Below are 19,039 nucleotides of genomic sequence, written 5' to 3' on the forward strand. Positions count from 1 at the left end.
AACAAGCCTCCTAAATCCATACCTTCCCCATGGCAATTAGACGACAATTATTCGACCGGTCCTTACCTCCCTCTCCAGCGGACGCACGAGCTATACGGCCTGAAGAGTCCTCAATTCCCACTGCAGCTCTCTTATCTCCGTCGTCCTGTAGTCGGCCTTGCTTCGGGGTCCCTGTTCAGGCGCCACTTGTCCCCGCCAGCGGGGACCCAGTTATTCAGGGTCCCGAAGAGGCTTTCTACCTGTGGGCCAAAATGGGGGTGAAGAGAAGAAGGAGACCAAGCAAGATTCTGTTGTCAAGGTCTCGTTTATTGAGAGAAATGTACAGCATTTAAAGATCTGAGGCAGGAATAGAAGCGGGAACTGAAGCTTAGGGTGGGGGACTTTGGGAAGTGCCCAAGGATATAAGGTGAATCACTACACTGCAAGATATCCTCCTATAACAAAGAGGCAACAGTCTTCCGGGGACATGTTCTTTGAAAAGGTCGAACCCTTCTTAGGAATCTGCTCAGGGACATCCGGTGTTTTGCTCAGGCTGAAACATCCTGTCATTGCTCCCAGGGTCTTCCTGGGAGAGGCTCTTAGTTCAACAATCTCAAGTCTGTATGGCAGTCATTTCAAGGTTAAACCTCTGTGGCCATGCAGGCCAGAGTCAAGTAGCCACCTTGAGTTATGCAGTCACAAAACGGCCAGGCCCAAATCCAATATGGCTCACTGCAAGAGTCTTAATGCAGTCATGTCTTAAGCTTTGTTGTACACATGAGGTTGAGTTACCTGTCACCAGGAAATTTTTTGTCCAAATTGTGCTGTGTTTAAATATGTCTAAAATAAATTATCCCAGTGTTAGACTCTTCAAGTTTAAACCAACTCAAGAAACTGAGCTGTGTTAATCCATGCTTCCTTCTTGCCTCATGTGGATCAGCATTCTGCTGGCCATGGTGTTTGCAAAGACTTCCTCAGGGGAGGAGCATGTACTACAGAGTTTAGTTCTCAGCACCCATACCAGGTGGCTCACAACTACCTGTAACTCCAGCTCCTGTGGGGCTGATGCCCTATTATGACCTCTGCAGGAGCCCACACATACATGTACACACATACACACAGAGGCATACATACCACACACACACACACACACACACACACACACACATATGCATGTATGCATGCACACACATTTAAAAAGAAATTATTTTGTAATCTGTCCAGAAGTATGCATACATTTTTTTTCTTAAGTTATCTGTCTTCTTAGCAGGGAAAATATTAGCACCTGTGGCTTTACAGTGAGAGCAAACATCTGTTCCTGAGCTTTATTTGGGGGAAAGGTATTAGCTCTGAGAATACAAGAGGAGAGGAACCTCATCTATATCACCCAGTATGCTGTTTCTTCATCCCATTTTTTAAGACCAATACGAGCACAGTCTCTACATCTCTAGTGCAAATGCTTTCTTTCACCAAAAGGTCTTCTGATACTGTGATCTCCTCAAAGATCCGTCACCCCAATCTGTGGTTGTGGTTGTGTGAAAGAAAACACACTCCGAGGGTTGAAGATGTAGCAGTGGTAGAGTGCTTGCTGCCTACCCTACACACAGTCTTGAGTTCAATGCCCAGACCCTCTAGCCCTCCCAACCCAAATACTTGTGGAAGATTATTCAATCACTTGTGGAAAGCAACCCGAGGAAAATTTTATTCTGAACCAAGTATACCAATAAAGGGGTCCTACAGTGGGAGAGAAAGACTGGTCTCGGTTCTGAATACATTACAAAGTATGGATTTACAACTAAAGAGCAGAATGTAGCTCAGCGAGTAGAAATTCCCCAGGCGCTATTATCAAACTACTATAGCTCACTACAGGAGTAAAAAGATCAAACAGCTATAAACTGCGAGAGATTGTTGCTGAGGACAGGCCAAGATGATCAGACATTACCCAGGGTTGGTGGAGGATGAGGAAACCAACCAATGAGGGGCTTCGATATAGAAGGGCTCTTGAGTTTCAGGAGCCCGAGTAAAGTTTTGTGAAACATCAAAACTTTGTTAACCATGATAGATGGAATGTTTACATCCTCCCAGAATTCATATGGTAAATATGCTCACAGAGCCTGTCGATCAGTCAACACGAAAACCATGGCTGGGAGAATGAGAATGATTATAGGAAAGGCAGAAAGAAGATGTAAAAGACAGATACAGGAGAGCTGCTGGTCAATACCATGCCAGCAGTGAGTGTATTTCCTCAGGGTCTTTTAAAGGCAAGCAACAGAAGCATGACCAATTCCAAGGCGTTAACAATGGCCAAAAATGTTTACATGGCAAGTTTATGATGCATAATATCCATGTTTGACTACGGCCATTTCCTTCAGGCTCGGACAGTCTCTGAAGGACGTATATGTAAATGGGAGGAACTTGGCAGGCTATAATGCACTTCTTAATTAAAAACAAAGATGATTGTTGGCAGACTTATTCATAATTAATCACAAGCAAGAAGTCAGCCAAAGTTAACTCTGACTGTGGTCCTCACATGTCCCACCTCTTTTATCTGTACAAGCCAAAGCTGTCTCAGCTATTGGTTCAGAAAGACTGTGCCTGTCTTAGGAGTCCCCTCTAGGAGTGTGGACCTTACCTGTCATTGGTACATGAATCTCAGAGAAAGAGATTATATATCTATATCTATATATATATCTTATATAATCATATATGTATCTTATCTTATACCTTATATAGATATTTCTTATATCTATAAGAGCCTCACTCCTTATCAGTCATGGAATAGAAAGTTGTGCCTGCCTTAGGTTGCCATCTGAAAACACAGCTCTTACCCATCATTGGCACATGAATAATCTTGTATTCATTGCCCGTGTTAGGTTGAGAAGGTTATCTCATTATAAATTAGAAGGTTTTCAAGATGATCTTACCTGTTATTGACTACCAACTTCTGCTAAGGAAGACACGGGAGCTTGAATATATGTAACTCTGCTTTGACACCTATAAAAGTTCTGGTGATTCCTCTCAAAAGAAAAAGTAATAGGCATTCCATAAAAAGGCTCACAAAGCCAAGCCCTGTTACACACAATAAGAGAGATGTAGGGGATGGGGATTTAGCTCAGTGGTAGAGCGTTTACCTAGGAAGCACAAGGCCCTGGGTTTGGTCCCCAGCTCCGAAAAAAAGAACCAAAAAAAAAAAAAAAGAGAGATGTAAACGAAGACCTTGAAGGAAAAATGGCCAGTAAAATTTTTTTTCAGATTATAATTTGCAATCCTAGCATCATCAAAAGACATTTCTTAAATTCACAGCCTCCTTATGCAGGGATAATAAGTCTAAAGTAGTATTAGTATTATGCCATATATCTTGAAAGTGCCTTTCTACTCTCATTGTATGCTGACTCTCCTTATGAATTAGACTAGGGCTACCCTGTGCTGTGGCTGTGAGATCCCTGTTATGGAAGGTGCATCTACGTGCCATTACACCATAGGTGAAACATTAACGTGAAAGTCCAAAGTGCCTCCTGGAAATAGACTGTGACAGACTCAGGGGAAAACATCTGAGACTCTCAAAGATATTACTCATCTTCTATTTTTCAAAAGCTTAGTTGCAGATATACTTTCATTTTATTGCCAGGCTTCATAATCAACACAAATTATGCCTCTTCACATGCCAGACATTTCATAATTTTTAAGTCCAAAAAAACCCAACCACAAAGTCTACACTGAGCTCCTTCAAATGTGTGAGCCCTTTGATGCAGGGCTCTGTTCTCTGTTCCCCTCTGCCTCAGCTGCAGCCAGCGTCCCAATACCAGAAGTCCCTGGTCTCTCTACCCTGCTGGGGTGGCTCCCTACGGAAATTGTTCTTCTGGACACTTGTCTCAAAATTTCCTTGTAACCAAAGTTCCTTGGAGCCAAAATTTTGGGACAATTTTCTGGGGGTGTTGGCCATCTTGAACTGTTGTCATTAATGTCAGGAGCCTTCTTGTCTAATTCCGTGAAGCCCGCCTGTCTGCTGGCAGATTTCCTAGGCTGCTGGCACATGGAATGATAAGAGCGGCTGCACTTGAGGCTCAAGGCAAGGGGTGAACATTCTATCCATCTTGCTGGAAGGAACAGGGAGGCCTCCAGAGGGAAATAGATATCCAATGTTGGCCAGCCGATGTCTCTGCTAGCCTGTGACCTTGTTTCCCGAGACACTGTAAAGTGTGTAAAGCCTACGAGAATTAAACTGGAGGCTGCCACAGTACTCACTGGACATCCCTCCCAACTTGTAATTTTGTCTCCTCCAAGTCATACCGGCAGGCCTGGTTCACGTCTACACTCTTGTTCCTTATAGTCCTCCCTGCACTTAAAAACATTAGGATTCATTTATTTGCAGGAGAAAAAGATTACTTCTGAAAAATACACGCACCAGCATTCTACCATAAACACGGTTCTCCCAGTGCATTCTGCTCTGTTTCATCCCCCTCCTACCTTGAGGGTGTTCATCTTCTCCTTCGTTACGAGCTAAGGTTTTCAGTACTTTCTACTTATAAAGGGCACTGAGTCTGGTGGAGCTGATCATTCTACGTCAGGGCAGGGTTTTTTGATCGTAAGATTAAGACTAGCTACTCTGGGCTGGGCATCCATTCCTGTTCCGTTTGTCCATCCCTACAAACAGTTTCAACACCCCTTCGCTTGTTCTTCAATAGCAGGCCCTCAAGATAGTGTGCTCTAGCTAGAATTGTGGTACTGTCTCCTGGATACACGACAAGAGCCTTGATTTTCGTTTAGGATTGTCTTAAGACTGTATTAATGCAGGATGGTGAAATCAGTGAGAAGATGGCGCCTAGAATTTTAAGAATGGAGAGTAGAACTGAATACAATCCTGCACAGCAGTTACCAACACCGACTACTGTTTCATGACATTTTTTTGTTTCCTATGGGTTTGTGTACAGCAACGTATATGATGTTTACCAATTGAGATGATACTGAAATCCATGCCCACCTGCGCAGCTATGCTGGTAGGAGCCAGCTGACATTTGACTTCTTATGGGTGGCCAAGGTTGTGACATAACAGTTTTATTTTTTAAAATAGCCGTGTCAAAAGTTTCACAGACTTAGGGTCAGTGTGTGAGATCACTCAATGGGTAGGGGCGCTGACTGCTATGCCTGGTGATTAACTTCCTTCCCTGGGACCTCAGACTTTTACATAAGTACCTTGGCACAATGTATCCACATTCATACATATGTGTGCACGCGCGCGCGCGCGCACACGCGTGTGTGTGTGTATGCGTGCGTGTGTGTGTGCCTATTCATGCATATATACATATGTATGATATGTGTATATGTAATATATATATAATAAAAATATAAATGTCTCAAAGATGTTATTAACACAACTATATAGTCATCATAGTTTGACATTTAAAAACTTTATATTAGTATACACAGCACTGTGTTTTATTGTAGTATTTTCTTTGAAACATTCTAAAATTACATATACTTTGAGTCTCTGTCTCTGTCTCTCTCTCTTTGTGTGTGTGTGTGTGTGTGTGTGTGTGTGTGTGTGTGTGTGTGTGAATACACATGTATGGAGGTCAAGATAACTTTGCCAGTAGAGCCATTTCATCTGCCCCATGATGACATTGTCTAACAAAATTTGTTTTTGTTGCTTTTCCTTCCCATGTCTCCGCCATTTTCCAGAATTATTATTATACACACCACTCTTCCTAGCCTCTTTCCTCTTCTATGTTGATTGTATCCTGCTGCCCTCCCTCCCTTCCATTTTCCTCCCATGTGGCCTTTCTAGTTGCAGATCCTACATCCATAGTTCACCTCTTATTTATATCCACACACATAAACATTGCATCTGCTCATGGGAAGAATGTTGTTTTTGAGTCTGTTGCCCTGTTTAATCTATTTTACAGATCTATCCATTTTCCTGCATATTTCGTGATTTCATTTTTCTTTACAGCTGAGTAAAATTCAGTTGTATATGTTTATTATGCCTTTATTTTTCATTCATCAGCTGATAGATTCCTAAGCTGGTTGCATTTTCTTGCTATAATGCAATAAACATGAATTCAAGCCCTTTGGGTATATGTCCAGGAGATGCACTTGGGTTACCTTGTAGTCCAGATTTTAAATGTTTTTATAACACTCTATAATGATTTCCATGGGTGTACTAGGTAACATTCCTGTTAGCCATGAATAAGGTTCCTCTTTTCTCACACCCTTACTAGAATTTGTTATCTCTTTTCTTAAAGATAGCATTTTTTTTTCTGGGGTGAGATAGAGTCTCAGGTATGTTTAATTTGCATTTTTCTGTTGGCTAAGGATGTTGAACATGTTTAAAGTACTTAACCGACCATTGTGTTTCTTCTTTTGTGAACTGTCTGTTCGTCGTTATAGTTTTTAATGATTTCAATTGTATAAATATGCTAGGATTCATACAACCCAGTAGTTCTCTTGCTTTTCTCTTCTGCATTATTCCTAAGGAATATAGGCCATGCCTTTATGTCCTGTCATTTCTGTACACCAAGGATTTATCTCTCCCCATCTGACATTCATGTTCACACCCACACACTTTCCATCATTGGCTATATAGATCAGAGTGTTAGAAAGAGAGTGGAGTGAATAGCTAGGAACATATGCTGTGCTAGAGCGCCAGGAGGAATGCTGACTGCCCACACTCAGCATCCGACTAGATCACCTATCAGTTCTGCACTCCTGTACCTTGTCTGTTAGTTGTTTGTGAAATTTAAATGAATTAACTTATATGTTTTGCTAGACAAGTGCTTTGGATGTAGTAAATGCTCAACGAAATGTAAACTATTACTATTTACGTTATGTCCAGTTTTGATGCAAGAAACATATTTGTAGCAAAATCTTGGGAAAACTGACACTTGTATGTAGGATGATGTCATTACGCAGGTAAAGGCAGGTACAAGATAGTATGAGGCCTGTCACTGGACGAGAAGGAAGGATGGGTGGGAGAAAAGTTTTAGAAAGGGCGAGACTGGAAGTGAGAAGTGGGGAGAAGCAGCCAAGAGAACACGGAGGCTGACGTTAAGATTCCTCTCTGCACATTTACAGGTTGTTATGAATGTTCTTAAGGGATGGATGTGTACAGGGCTTTGTATGTCTAGGTGGGCAGTTATATCTTATCAATTGGATCAGAGGTTATTGTGTTGTGTGTTCTTTCATGTGGCAATTTAAGTTTAAGAGAGTGTATGGTGGCTGGAGACCTGTGTATATTGGGCATGATGGCTTGGGAGCTGGATGGGTAGAGAGATTGTTGCCAGGCTCAGAGAGAAGCCATCGGCAGTGTGATATGGGATGGAGCAAAGCAGGTGAGAGGCTTTGCTGACTGAGATGCAGATATCTACCAGATATCTTGGGCCGCTTTCCTTATTGCTGTGATAAAATACCTGATCAACACAACCTATGGACAAAGGGCTTATCGTAGTTCAGACAGTGGAAGTCCCTCATCATGGGGAAGGCAATGTGACTAATAGATTCAGGTCTTATCCATCCACACTCAGGAAGCAAAGAACAATGATGAGCCTTCCGTGCCACTTCCCTTTTTGTTTAGTCTAGAACTCCAGCCCACAGAACGGTCCCACCCACACCTAGAGTGGGTCTCCCCAACCTTGGCTAACTAAACGTAAATGATCTCTCACAGACACATTCATATGCTTGTCTCTTCAGAGAGTTTACATCCTGTTAAGTTGGTAGTCATTAACCACCGGATTAACCATTTGAGATGTAAAAGAACTTTATCAAATTACCTACTTGTCAGATTCTTCCGAATTGGTGTTTGAGTGACCAATGGCCCATGCTTTGGCTAACATTGGACGTTAGGATGTAAAACGTGAAGCCGCTGTAAGGCAGTTTGAATGTTTGAATGCTGGATCATTAGGAAGTTGCACTACTTGGCCGACTTTGGGAGGCATGGTCTTGTCGGAGGAACTGTGTCACTTGGAGTGGGTTTTGGGGTGTCAAATGCTCAAGTCTGGCCTAGTGTACTTACTTCCTGCTGCGTGTGTATCCCAACGTAGAACACTCAGCTCCTTCTCCAGCACCATGTCTGCATGTGTGCTGTCATGCCCCTGCCTTGAGGGTAAAGGACTGAACCTCTGAAACTGTGAGCCAACCCCAGTTTATTGCTTACCTTTATAAGAGTTGCTGTGGTCATGGTGTCTCTTCACAGCCACAGAACACTAAGATGGCTACCTATTCGCTCTGGCCATAATGATGCTGTACAATTTGCTTTGCCTTGATTATTGGTGAAGTAGAACCGGTTTTTCAAGGACAGACTGCTCTTTTGTATTCCACTCTCCAGTAGATCACCTTGAAAAGTAAAAACACTTTCAAGCGTGACTATTTCCCACTTAGCCTTTGTGGATCTTTCATCTCCAACTCTGCCAAACACGAGCCCCATAGAGCTCGGGCCAGTGCACAGTTGAATGAGATTCAGAATCACACATCTGAGCCCTGCAACGACTTCTGTAGCATAATTATCTGGCAGCCACAAGAGAGAAGACATCAGAATGATCTACCCCCTCTGCTTTGAAATAGCCTCACGGCATCCGTTCTTTATGCTTCCAAGAATTCGATAATTGCTTCGTAACAGTTAAGTCCATTTCTTTCTTAGAATTGCTTCTCTCTGGTGCTTCTGTGTTCTCAAAGAAAAGAGAGCACTTTCATATTTGAAATTCCACAAATCTGTAGTTCCACAGGGCCTTGCCTTTTCCTATTGAGGGAATATTCATAAAGTACCAATGTGAGCCAGGCATGTGGAAGGTGTGTGGAGGAAAGAAATGTATATACACAAAGAATAAGAAGTTTTCTCTTGTTGCAATGAAGTTAGCAGTCAAAGGAAGGTACATAGTGAGGGATGATGCTTCAGGGCAGGACCTGAAACCTGGAACCCAAGAAGAAGGGATTATAATGAGATTCCCATCTTCTACACTTAGCTGTTACCCTGCAGGGCTACAACCTCACTGTAAATGCAAACTAGAAATAGTGGTCATCTCCAAGGAAAGAATGAAAACAGATTGTTTCAAACCTTGATGTTGGCTGAAGAAAAGGAGAGGCAAAAGCAACAAGAACTTAGAGTCTTAAAATGCCTTCACATAGGACCTTAGCCTCGAAATGGCGTTTTTAAGGATTCGCTAGTTATACGCCTGATTCCAGGGGCATACTCACTGATATCCTCTGATTCTTGTTTCCTCCAGAACAAAGAATTGGACAAGGGACACTGAGTAATTATGGAAATAAAGACATCTTATAAAAAACAATGTAATTCCCAAGGATAGGAATGGATTAGACAGGTCTAAAGCTCAAAACCCGTGGGCTCCCAGCCTCACAACCTTCCACACATCATTTATACAACACTTGCCTTCTCCCACATTTGTGTAAAACACACGCCTCTTGTCCGTGTTCTACTCCTTACATGTAGCCCTCCAGGGTAGAGGGTACTAGCATTTTTTTTTTTTTTTGTGAATCTCAATGTCTCTTTTTCCATGCCCCACTTTCCTACTACAAAGGTAGTTTGGGACCTGAAAAACTCTGAGCCAGAATTCAAAGTGGCTCTGGTTGGCAGTGCCCTCAGTCTCTGTCAGACAGACATACATTCTCCTGGAAGGAAGACGTCTTAAACTTAGCCCTCTGTGAAACCCCAAATGCAAAGTTTTAGGGACTCTCAAAAACTCAAAACATATCATTAGGCATGAATGAAAAGTAACAGGAAAAGACAGAAGCCAAGCACCAGACTGCCCACCCTCCATTTCCCTGCCTTGAGTAGCAGGGATATCTCAAGTACCTAAGACTGACTAGCTGCTCTAGCACTGGGTGAACACCTTCACCCTAGTGAGACAGACAGAAGTTTAGAATCGTATCACAGGCAAAATAGTATGATTATAATACCATCTAGAGACTCATGTATCATGCAGTTTAGTATCAGCCCTCGTAGCTCAGGGACTGCTTTCACAAACACTATACCAACCTCTGACAGCCCAATGTGAAGACAGACACACTTACTCGGGGAGAGCAAAGGGCAGTAACCACGTGACTTTACCTTGGAATTAATCACCAGACTGGTGACATGGAGCAGCCCCCACCACTCTGCCTATCTGCAGGTGAAGGCTCCCGAAGAACCCTCAGATGAAGACACGGGGCGTCAGCATATCAGTTTTCTATTTGAGATAGCAACACCTGTGGCCAACTATAGCCGCTTGGGACACAAATCCATCTCAGCAGGAGGAAGACCAGGTTGGACTGGTCTTGGTAGGCTATCACAACAGGGAGTGACACAGCACGGATAGCCACCCTTGTGACATAGGAACCTGGGCTGCTCCCTCTATTGTGATGCTGCCAAGAGCTAGGCATTCTCCAACAGAGCTTACAACAAGCTGGTGATTAAGAACAGAGCATCGTAGCCCCAGGAAGAGCCTTCTAGTACCCACTTGCTGGGATGGACCACCTTTTTTAGTTCTACGCCAGTTCCTGCTGAGTAATACGCTCACTGGTTATTTATAACAAGTCTGTACTTGGATCACCCTGTAGTGCTAACACTAACAAACTTACAGAAAGCCTGGATTTAGGGTACCACCTGCAGGGGAAATAGTTAAAGGAAAAGAGCAGACTACTTAGGTTTTCTGGAAATGCAGGCATACCCAAAAGCTGACTACAGGGGCCAGAGTGAATACTTAACAACAAAGTCTGTGTCCTGATGTGCTACATGAGTAGCATCGGGAGAATTCAAAGGAAATTGGGATCAGTGGACACATTGGTAATCTCAGCTACTTGGGAGGTTAACACAAGAAGATTGTGAATTTGAGGCCAGCCTGGGCAGTACGGCTGGCCCTTGTCATAGAACAAAGCAAACAAGGAATCAAAACCTTTTTTGGGGGGGGGGGAATATGGCCTCATTTAACACTCAGAACGTATGTAGCAGATACAGACATATGGACAAGCTCTTGGAGGTGTGGCGAGCTGACAGGTACCTCCACATGAGGTACTGAATGTTGACAGAGGGCTGGGGATGTCATCTGGAATAAGACTCTGAATGAGTATCAGTCCATCCCAAGGCTCTGGGAACAGGCTCCATGCCAGTTTTCAGTCAGCTGTGGAGAGGGTGCCAAGGAAGGGAGGTGTGGTTCTAACCTGAGTAGCAACCTCCACTCATGTCCCAAGGGACCAGGAATGAGTCCCACGCTGGTCTTAAGGGACTGGGAGGTGGGGTGCCAGTGTGTAATTATGGGGTGGTGTACTCTAATCTAGGGGTCAGGCTCCACTTGGGTCCTGGAGCACTGGGAATCTATGAATAATTTGTAATTCCCATTCTCACATTTATCTAAGTGGGTTAGACATTTTATATTATCAGAATTTTGGGGGCACTGGTTTTCCCTCTGTCTAGTGTCTTCCCTTTGTTTCCCCTTAATCCCGTTCTCTCTGCTTGTCCCTCCTCATTTCATGTGACCTCCCCCCGCACTCTATTTCCCTCACTGCTCCTTCCCTCATCTCATTCGATCTTATTTCCACATTAATGCTAATTATTTTTTTAACTTCATAGCACCGTCCACGTGAGTCTGCCGTTTTGTGTTCTGTGATCGTCGCTGATTTCTTTGCGGGTTTCGATAGGTTTTAAGTGTATTTCTTTATCTTCTAGGGTGCAGTTGCTGCTGCCACAGCAGTTTGTTTCATTCTCTCCGAGGGGTGCCAGGGACTCAGTCCCCCAAGCGTTGACCACTTAATAGGAAGATCCACAAATAAAACCAGAAGGTGTGCAACCCAGAAGACAGGCAAACCGTAACACAGGCACTTAAGAGCCATGAAAATGCAAAGCACAAGATTTACCTATTAATCCAGATTCATATAAATATTACAGAGAAATGGAAGATCCTCCGAAAAGGAAAAACGCAGGCTAGAGAGATGGATAGGCCGTATCGAGTACTGGATGATCTTCCAATGGATTGAGGTTCAGTTCCCAGCACCCACATGATAGCTAACGACCATCTGTAACTCCGGTTCCAACGAATCTGATGCTCTCTTCTGGACCCCAAAGTTGCCGGTCACACACCTGGCACACGGCCGTACGCACAGACGATATACCCATACATAGAAAATAACTTTTAAGGAGGAAAGTAGAAGTACCTTATGATCCAGCACTCACACTATTGGGTAATAGAGCCATAGAAAGTAAAAATCAATGTCTTGATGAGACATCTGCACTTTTCCGTGTTTACGGCGCCACCCGGGAAATTAGAGGTGAAGGAACATAAATAGCCTTCAACTGATGAAAAGATAAAGAAATGGTACATCCAAATATGTAGTACTATTAAACCGTAAAAGTGAAATTCTGTCATCTAAGACACGAATATAATCAGACGGCCTTACATGAGAAAGATACGTGCTGCGTACGGGACAACATAAAAAGTTGATGCCGTAGAAGCTGGAAATAGAAAGGGACTACTTGAGCCTTTGGTGGCATACGTTTAAATTATCGCCGTGACCGGAAGCACGGCAATTTGTAAATTAGGAAGGAAAGATGGTTTGCTCTGCTTATTTTTGGTTGGTTGATAGTTTGAGGTTCCTCAGGCAGGCAAGGCCTTGCGGCAGGAGCATGAGAGAGCTGGTTACCTCCTCTCCAAGGTCAGGAAGCGGAGGCTGATAAAGGCGGTCCTCATCTGCGTCCTTCCTTCTTTCCTGTTTTTATAAAGTCTAAGTCCCAGACTATGTGATGGGGCTGCTTATGCGGTGAAGGAGTCATCCTTCCTCAACGAAGCATCTCTGGGGACATTCTCACAGATAGACCCAGCAGTGTGCCCTAGAACATTCTGGATTCAATCGATGTGGCAATAAGATGAACAGGGGAGAAAGAATGGGTAGGGAGAGTGACGTCACTGGGTACCGAATTACAGCTAGACAGGCGCAAGGCATTCTGGTGTGTCATTGAGGAGTAATCTAATTCAAAAAAAGTCAGAAGAAAGGGTTTTCAAAATTCTCATCATAAATAAAGCATACATATCTAAGGATATATATATATGTATAATATATAATATATTATATATTATATATATATACCCTGATGTAAACATTAGCTCATTACATGTCTACAAAGCCATCATGTAGCACCCCACAAATAAGTACAAATTTTATATTCTGTGTTTTATTGGGAATAAAATGAATTTTAAAACACCATCAGACAAAAATAGGTAAAGTCATAAGGTTGTATCTAAAAGGTTGAGAAAGTCGCCTAGGATGAGAATGCCCCTGTGTGTCAGAGCCAACCACATTCTGAAATCAGGTCTATAAGATACTAAAGACTTCCTGTTGTTTTGTTTTGTTTGTTTTTTTTTAAATATCACTCTTAATACACTGTGTATGAGCCTTCTCCAGCTCTGCCAACACTTACAATCTTTTCCTCACACTTTTGCAAGGCTACTCAGTAAGACTGATAACATTCAGGCATCAGTTACTACTTTCCCATATTTCTCTCCCATCCCACCACACCTCCGAGATAGGGATGCCCCTAGTGTGTCTTATAGTTCTTCTGCCACTTGCTTTACCCCCTTAACACCGTGTTTGTAAGGTTTATCACTGTTTATTTGTGGAGTACATCTATTTTAAGGCGGATATAGCTTTCTATTATTTGAAGACTCTACTGTAATCCTCTTATTTGTTTTTGTGCTAATGAAAATTCAGGCTATCTAAATGTTGACCATGTACGGGGTCTCTTCGATACACACCAAGGCCAGGAAGGAATGAGTCTCTTAAGCCTTACTGAATACATTCAAAGGATTTTCTAAACTGGTCGGACTCTGTTCATCAGAAGATTCAGGTCCGTGTCCTTAACAGTGTATAGTACATTCTTTTCATAGTCAGGATAAGCCCAATGTCCAGACTTATAAGGAAGAATTCTTATGAACACGTCTGCCATCCACTGACACTTCAGACATTCTCCTTATTTATCAAAGTACAAGTTGGAAGCTGCCAGTCCAAAGCAGCCCTTGCACACAAGCTTGGGCTGCTTACCACGAGAAAGCAACCAAAGAAGAATTAATGAAAAATAAGCTATCGCACAGAAAGCTAGTTAACTGCATCATACAGGTTCTGCGAGACACCGCACATCATCTATTAGTTGACCCACTAATAACACAACCCCTTCCGTAACCAACATTTCGGAAACAAAATTGTATTGCTGCCATGTAGAAATATTCTGTTCCAGGGTTGGGGATTTAGCTCAGTGGTAGAGCGCTTGCCTAGCAAGCGCAAGGCCCTGGGTTCAGTCCTCAGCTCCAGAAAAAAAAAAAAAAAAAAAAAAAAGAAATATTCTGTTCCACATTGACTTCTAGAAATGTACATAAATGATCTTTGGGATAAGCCTGAATGCTGCACATATCCTGACTATACAAAAAAGAACACCAGTTTAAAAAGAGACTCTGTCACCTGAAATTACAAAGCTGTATGGATATCTAGTCAGAGCTCATTATTTACATGGTATCTGCCTCTCTGTGCCCTTCAAAACCTCTGTCCCCTGCACTGTGGCCCCATCTCTAGACGACATCCTGCTAAGTTCTTTGGAGGTGGCTTTTCTTCATTGTAGTTTCACTTTTCGCCAAGTAGGAGAATGAGACTTTAACGCTCTGTCACTCCTCCCTTTACTTCAGTTAGCTCTGACAGCTCCAGGTCTTTCTGCCTTTGTCTCATGGGAATGTTTGCCTTAGTTAGGGTTTAATTGCTATGGCAATGGCAACTTTTTTTTTTTTAAGTAATCATTTCTTTTTTTTTTTAACTTTTTTTTAAAGATTTATTTATTTATTTATTATATATAAGTACACTGTAGCTGTCTTCAGATACACCAGAAGAGGGCATCGGATCTCTTTACAGATGGTTGTGAGCCACCATGTGGTTGCTGGGAATTGAACTCATGACCTCTGGAAGAGCAGTCGAGTGCTCTTAACCACTGAACCATCTCTCCAGCCCGGCAATGGCAACTCTTATAGAGGAAAATATTTAACTGCGGATGGATTCCTGTTTCAGAGTTTAGCTCACTATTTTCATGGTGGAAAGAATGGTGGCGCGCAGGCAGACATGGTGTTGGAAAAGTAGCTGAGGGTTCTAAATCTGCAGGCGGCAGTAAGCAAGAGAGAGCCTGGGCCTAGCTTGAGCATTTGAAACCTCAAAGCCTGCCCCCAGTGACACCCTTCTCCAATAAGACCACAACCCCACTCCAACAAGGCCACACCTCTTACCCACAAAGCCACACCCACTTCAATGAGACCACACCCACTCCAACTAGGCCAGACTTCCTATCCCAAAAAGGGGGGCATTTATATTCAAACCACCACAATTTTCTTATTCAAGACAGCACTATTGTGGCTCTTACTCTCCATCTGCTTCTTTAAAAATTGGCTTATACAAAGCTTGATATTGAAACTCACTGCTGACAATTCCTTTAAAACCAGAACTAGTTTTTGGGTTTTTTGGTTTTGTTCACTTGCTGAATGGAGATGATTAGCGTCGGTGTCATGTTCCAACCTGCCTGACACTCAATCTGCAAGCTTTCAGAGCATCAGTTCCCACTCGTTGACCTCCACCTACCTGCATGTTAAACAATTGTTTTCATCTTCAGTTTTTGAAGGTTTCTGAGAAGGTCAGACAGGAGGGAAAAAACTGTGGAGAAAGAATGAAAACCTGGAGCGGATTGACTTTGTCAACCTGGATCAGACTTCAGGGAGTCTGATGTCAGGCAATCCCTTGTCCGCGTATTTAAGACACAGTACAATTTGGGAAAAGGTTTCCAGGCAGCAATCAGTCCAATCTGTCGAATTCTAGGTGTACAATAAAACCTAAGGTATGACTACACAGAAACTCCTTTACAGAGTACATGTGACCATGAGGGTGTGTCCTACAGCACGGAGGTCAGCAAGCCATAAATAAAGTGCATGTGACATCTCCCTTAACGATAAGGAATGATCTAGGGAGGGAAGAACCTGGGATAATCATTCTGGGGGATTTGGGTGAGGTCTGCCGCCACAGATAGCAAAACGGTCACCAGGTCCTTAACAAAATCCACTCAGCTTTCTGGATGGAATGAAGGGATTTGATTTTGTCTCCTCCATTGAGGAGAAACCCCTGTGTGATTTTAATTTTGACATAATCTATTAATCTTTTCCTCAGTGTTTCCACTTTATGTGCTTTATTTAAAAAAAAAAAAAAGAAGCATTTTTTTTGGTTCAAGATCCAAGATGCCCGGTCCCACTTTGCTCTGACTTTCAGTTTTGCTTTCCACATCGGGCCTGTAGCCGGTCTGGAACACATGTTTCAGTTTGCTGTGAAATCTGAACCTCGTTTTAGTCTATCCTGCAGGAATATCCAACTGCTCATGTTTTGGCCACTGATTCCGGATGAGGAAAAGGAATAACTCACAACCCCAGCCAACTACCAGGACAATTACCAGAATTTGGGAGAAATGATTACTAAGCTCCCAGCAACCGCAAGGTGGGCCCTGCCAGAGGGCAGCTTGTTCCATATAGAGCAGGGAACTCAGCAAATTACCATGGTTTGAAAGGAGGAGTATTGTTAATTTTCTGCACTGTGGCTACCCTTGTCCAAAACTCAAGGGCTACTGGCACTTCACAAGTACCCCCGAGAGATGTGCTCTTGCCTCTGCCTGTTTTGTCACATCCATGGTCTCACCTTAGCTAATATCACTAATTGAGGTGTGCCTGTCTTGTTCACCATGGACTCCTCAAGGGCCCCTTATGCCGTCCAGTAAATATTTCTTGTATGAATATTAAATGCACCAGTTACTTTGTACTATATCTACCTGGGAATAGCAGTGCTCAGAAGACAGGTAGGAAGTATATTTGGTTTTCTTGTTACTGACACAAAATTCCTGACAAAAGGAACTTAATGGTGGAAGGAGTTATTCTGGCTTGGAGTTTGATGGTAGGGTACACTGGGATGGGAGGGGGCATGGAACCAGGAACATGAGCAGCTATTCACATTGTACTGCAGTCAAGAAGTAGGGAGGGCTGGGCTGGAGAGATGGCTCAGTGATTAAGAGCACCGACTGCTCTTCCAGAGATCCTGAATTCAAATCCCAGCACCCACATGGTGGCTCACAACCATCTGTAATGAGACCTGATGACCTCTTCTGGTGTGTCTGAAGACAGCTACAGCATACTTATATATAATAAATAAATATTTTTTTTAAAAAAAAGTAGGGAGGGATGAAGAGGGTGGTTCAGCCCGCTTCCCTTTTATTCAGCCCACTTCCCTTTTATTCAGCTCATAATAAATCTTCCTACCTCAACTAACCTGATCTAGAAAATCTGTCAGAGACCTGCCTCCTTGGTGATTCTGGATGCCATCAAGTTAAGGGTCAGGATCACATTGGATTTTAAGCCTGTTCCACAGGAGAAAATACGTGTTTGATAGTGTACATCTGGACAAGAACCTATGGTTCTGGAGCTCACAGTCTCTAATGCTAAATAAATAACAGTATTAAGTTGCCCTCCAGATTCACCTCTCTTTACCCCTAAATTGAATAGTTCTCAGACCACATAAAAGAAGTTTCTTTGTGAAGTGAACGGTGATTGATCAGAAACTCACGACTGGTCAAAGTACAGAGAATAAGTGTCTGAAGAGTGGGCCCATCAAAAATGGGCCAACTACATCATATCGCCTCCCTGCAAGGAACATCACAGGGACATCACAGAGGACAACAGGAAATGATGGTAATCAGAGGTTGGTAGTCTGGTGGTTTTGGCAGGAGCATTGCATGTAGGAAAGACCAATCCATAACCAGACTATGTATCTGCTCCAGTAAGTACGAAGGATTGTCCTTCCCATGGAGGAAGCAGCCCAGTGCAGTCGACCAGCTGCCAGACTGCTGGCTGGTCAACCTGGAGGAGTGTGTCATATCTGAGGCTCTGTTGTTCTCTGCTGTTGGCATGACTGGCACTCAGTAGCAGCTGTACCCAGGCCAAGATTTATGAGACGCAGTCCATGTTGTCCAGACCATGTGTAACCTCCATCTCTGCTACTGTGGCCACTTTGATCATGATAACGGGGATGGTTGGCGTAAGAAGCCAACTGTCAGCAGGATGGGTCATCCTGTCTTTTTGGTATTCAACTCTGCTGAAGTCACCTTTTGATGAGCATTTACATGGGTTTCTTCCTCCTCCTCCTCCTCCTCTTCCTCCTCCTCCTCTTCCTCTTCCTCCTCTTCTTTTGGAGTGAAAACACTTTTACTGATGCACACATTGGGAGGAGGCCAGGAGGCTGGACACACTGTCAAAGTCTTCTCCACGACGTTCTTGGGCTTAATGCTGTCTTCCTGGCCGCAGATCTGTCTCCTCGGTGCTCCAACCATATGTGCTCATCCACACCTTCAGCTGGCTGTCAGTCAGATCTCCAAGCCTCTCAGCCAACAACCAGTCAATGTGCTGATGCATGTTGCCCACCCCACAGCAGATAAATTGTCAGACAGAGTCTTCAAAGCCACTTATGCTTTCAGGAGGTCCGTGTTCGCAACCAAGGCTTGCCAGAGGCTTGAAACTGGCAGATTTCCAGCAGATTCCCAAGGTATGAGATCTGTTAGAAGGATTCCCAAGGTATGAGATCTGTTAGAAGGGTGAGGGCTTCCAGTAGAATTTGGGCAGTGACTGTGATTTGGAAGAAGGCTGGGTTGAACTGGTACAATTTTAGGATGGCCAGGTTGGCCTCCAGATCATAGGCACTCCCCCTGGTCTGTGTCTCCACATAGGGTAGCCAAGGTGTACCCCAGGGTAGCTGAGATCTCAGGATTGTACCTATTGATAACCCTCGAGCACCTTGCCCATGTTCACTCTCGTCTGCTCAAGCATTGCCATGGTTATTGTCACCGTCTGCAGCCCCGCTGGGGCCCTCCCACCAACTTTCTAATCTTCTTGGTTCTTCCCAAGTCCCTCGTCATTCAGCCATTCCCTGTAGCCCACAGTGAACAATTGCACATGTAACCATTTCTTTTCCTTTTTTTTTTCAAACGAAATGTATGACCCCTCATAGTGGCCAGTGTCCTGCCCACTCT

The 19,039-nt window shown here is 43.4% G+C and overlaps 1 long non-coding RNA gene and 1 pseudogene across 1 annotated transcript in view; one reads left to right on the forward strand and one right to left on the reverse strand.

Moving 5' to 3' along the window:
• The window catches only part of LOC148006238 (uncharacterized), a 901,378-nt gene that overhangs the window by 526,596 nt on the left and 355,743 nt on the right, over positions 1–19,039 (forward strand). The window lies entirely within an intron of this gene.
• Positions 18,219–18,842, reverse strand: Eif3k-ps1 (eukaryotic translation initiation factor 3, subunit K, pseudogene 1; annotated as a pseudogene).

Source organism: Rattus norvegicus, chromosome 4, assembly GCF_021556685.1.
Source record: "Rattus norvegicus strain SHRSP/BbbUtx chromosome 4, alternate assembly SHRSP_T2T, whole genome shotgun sequence".
Classification (NCBI taxonomy): Eukaryota; Metazoa; Chordata; class Mammalia; order Rodentia; family Muridae; genus Rattus; species Rattus norvegicus.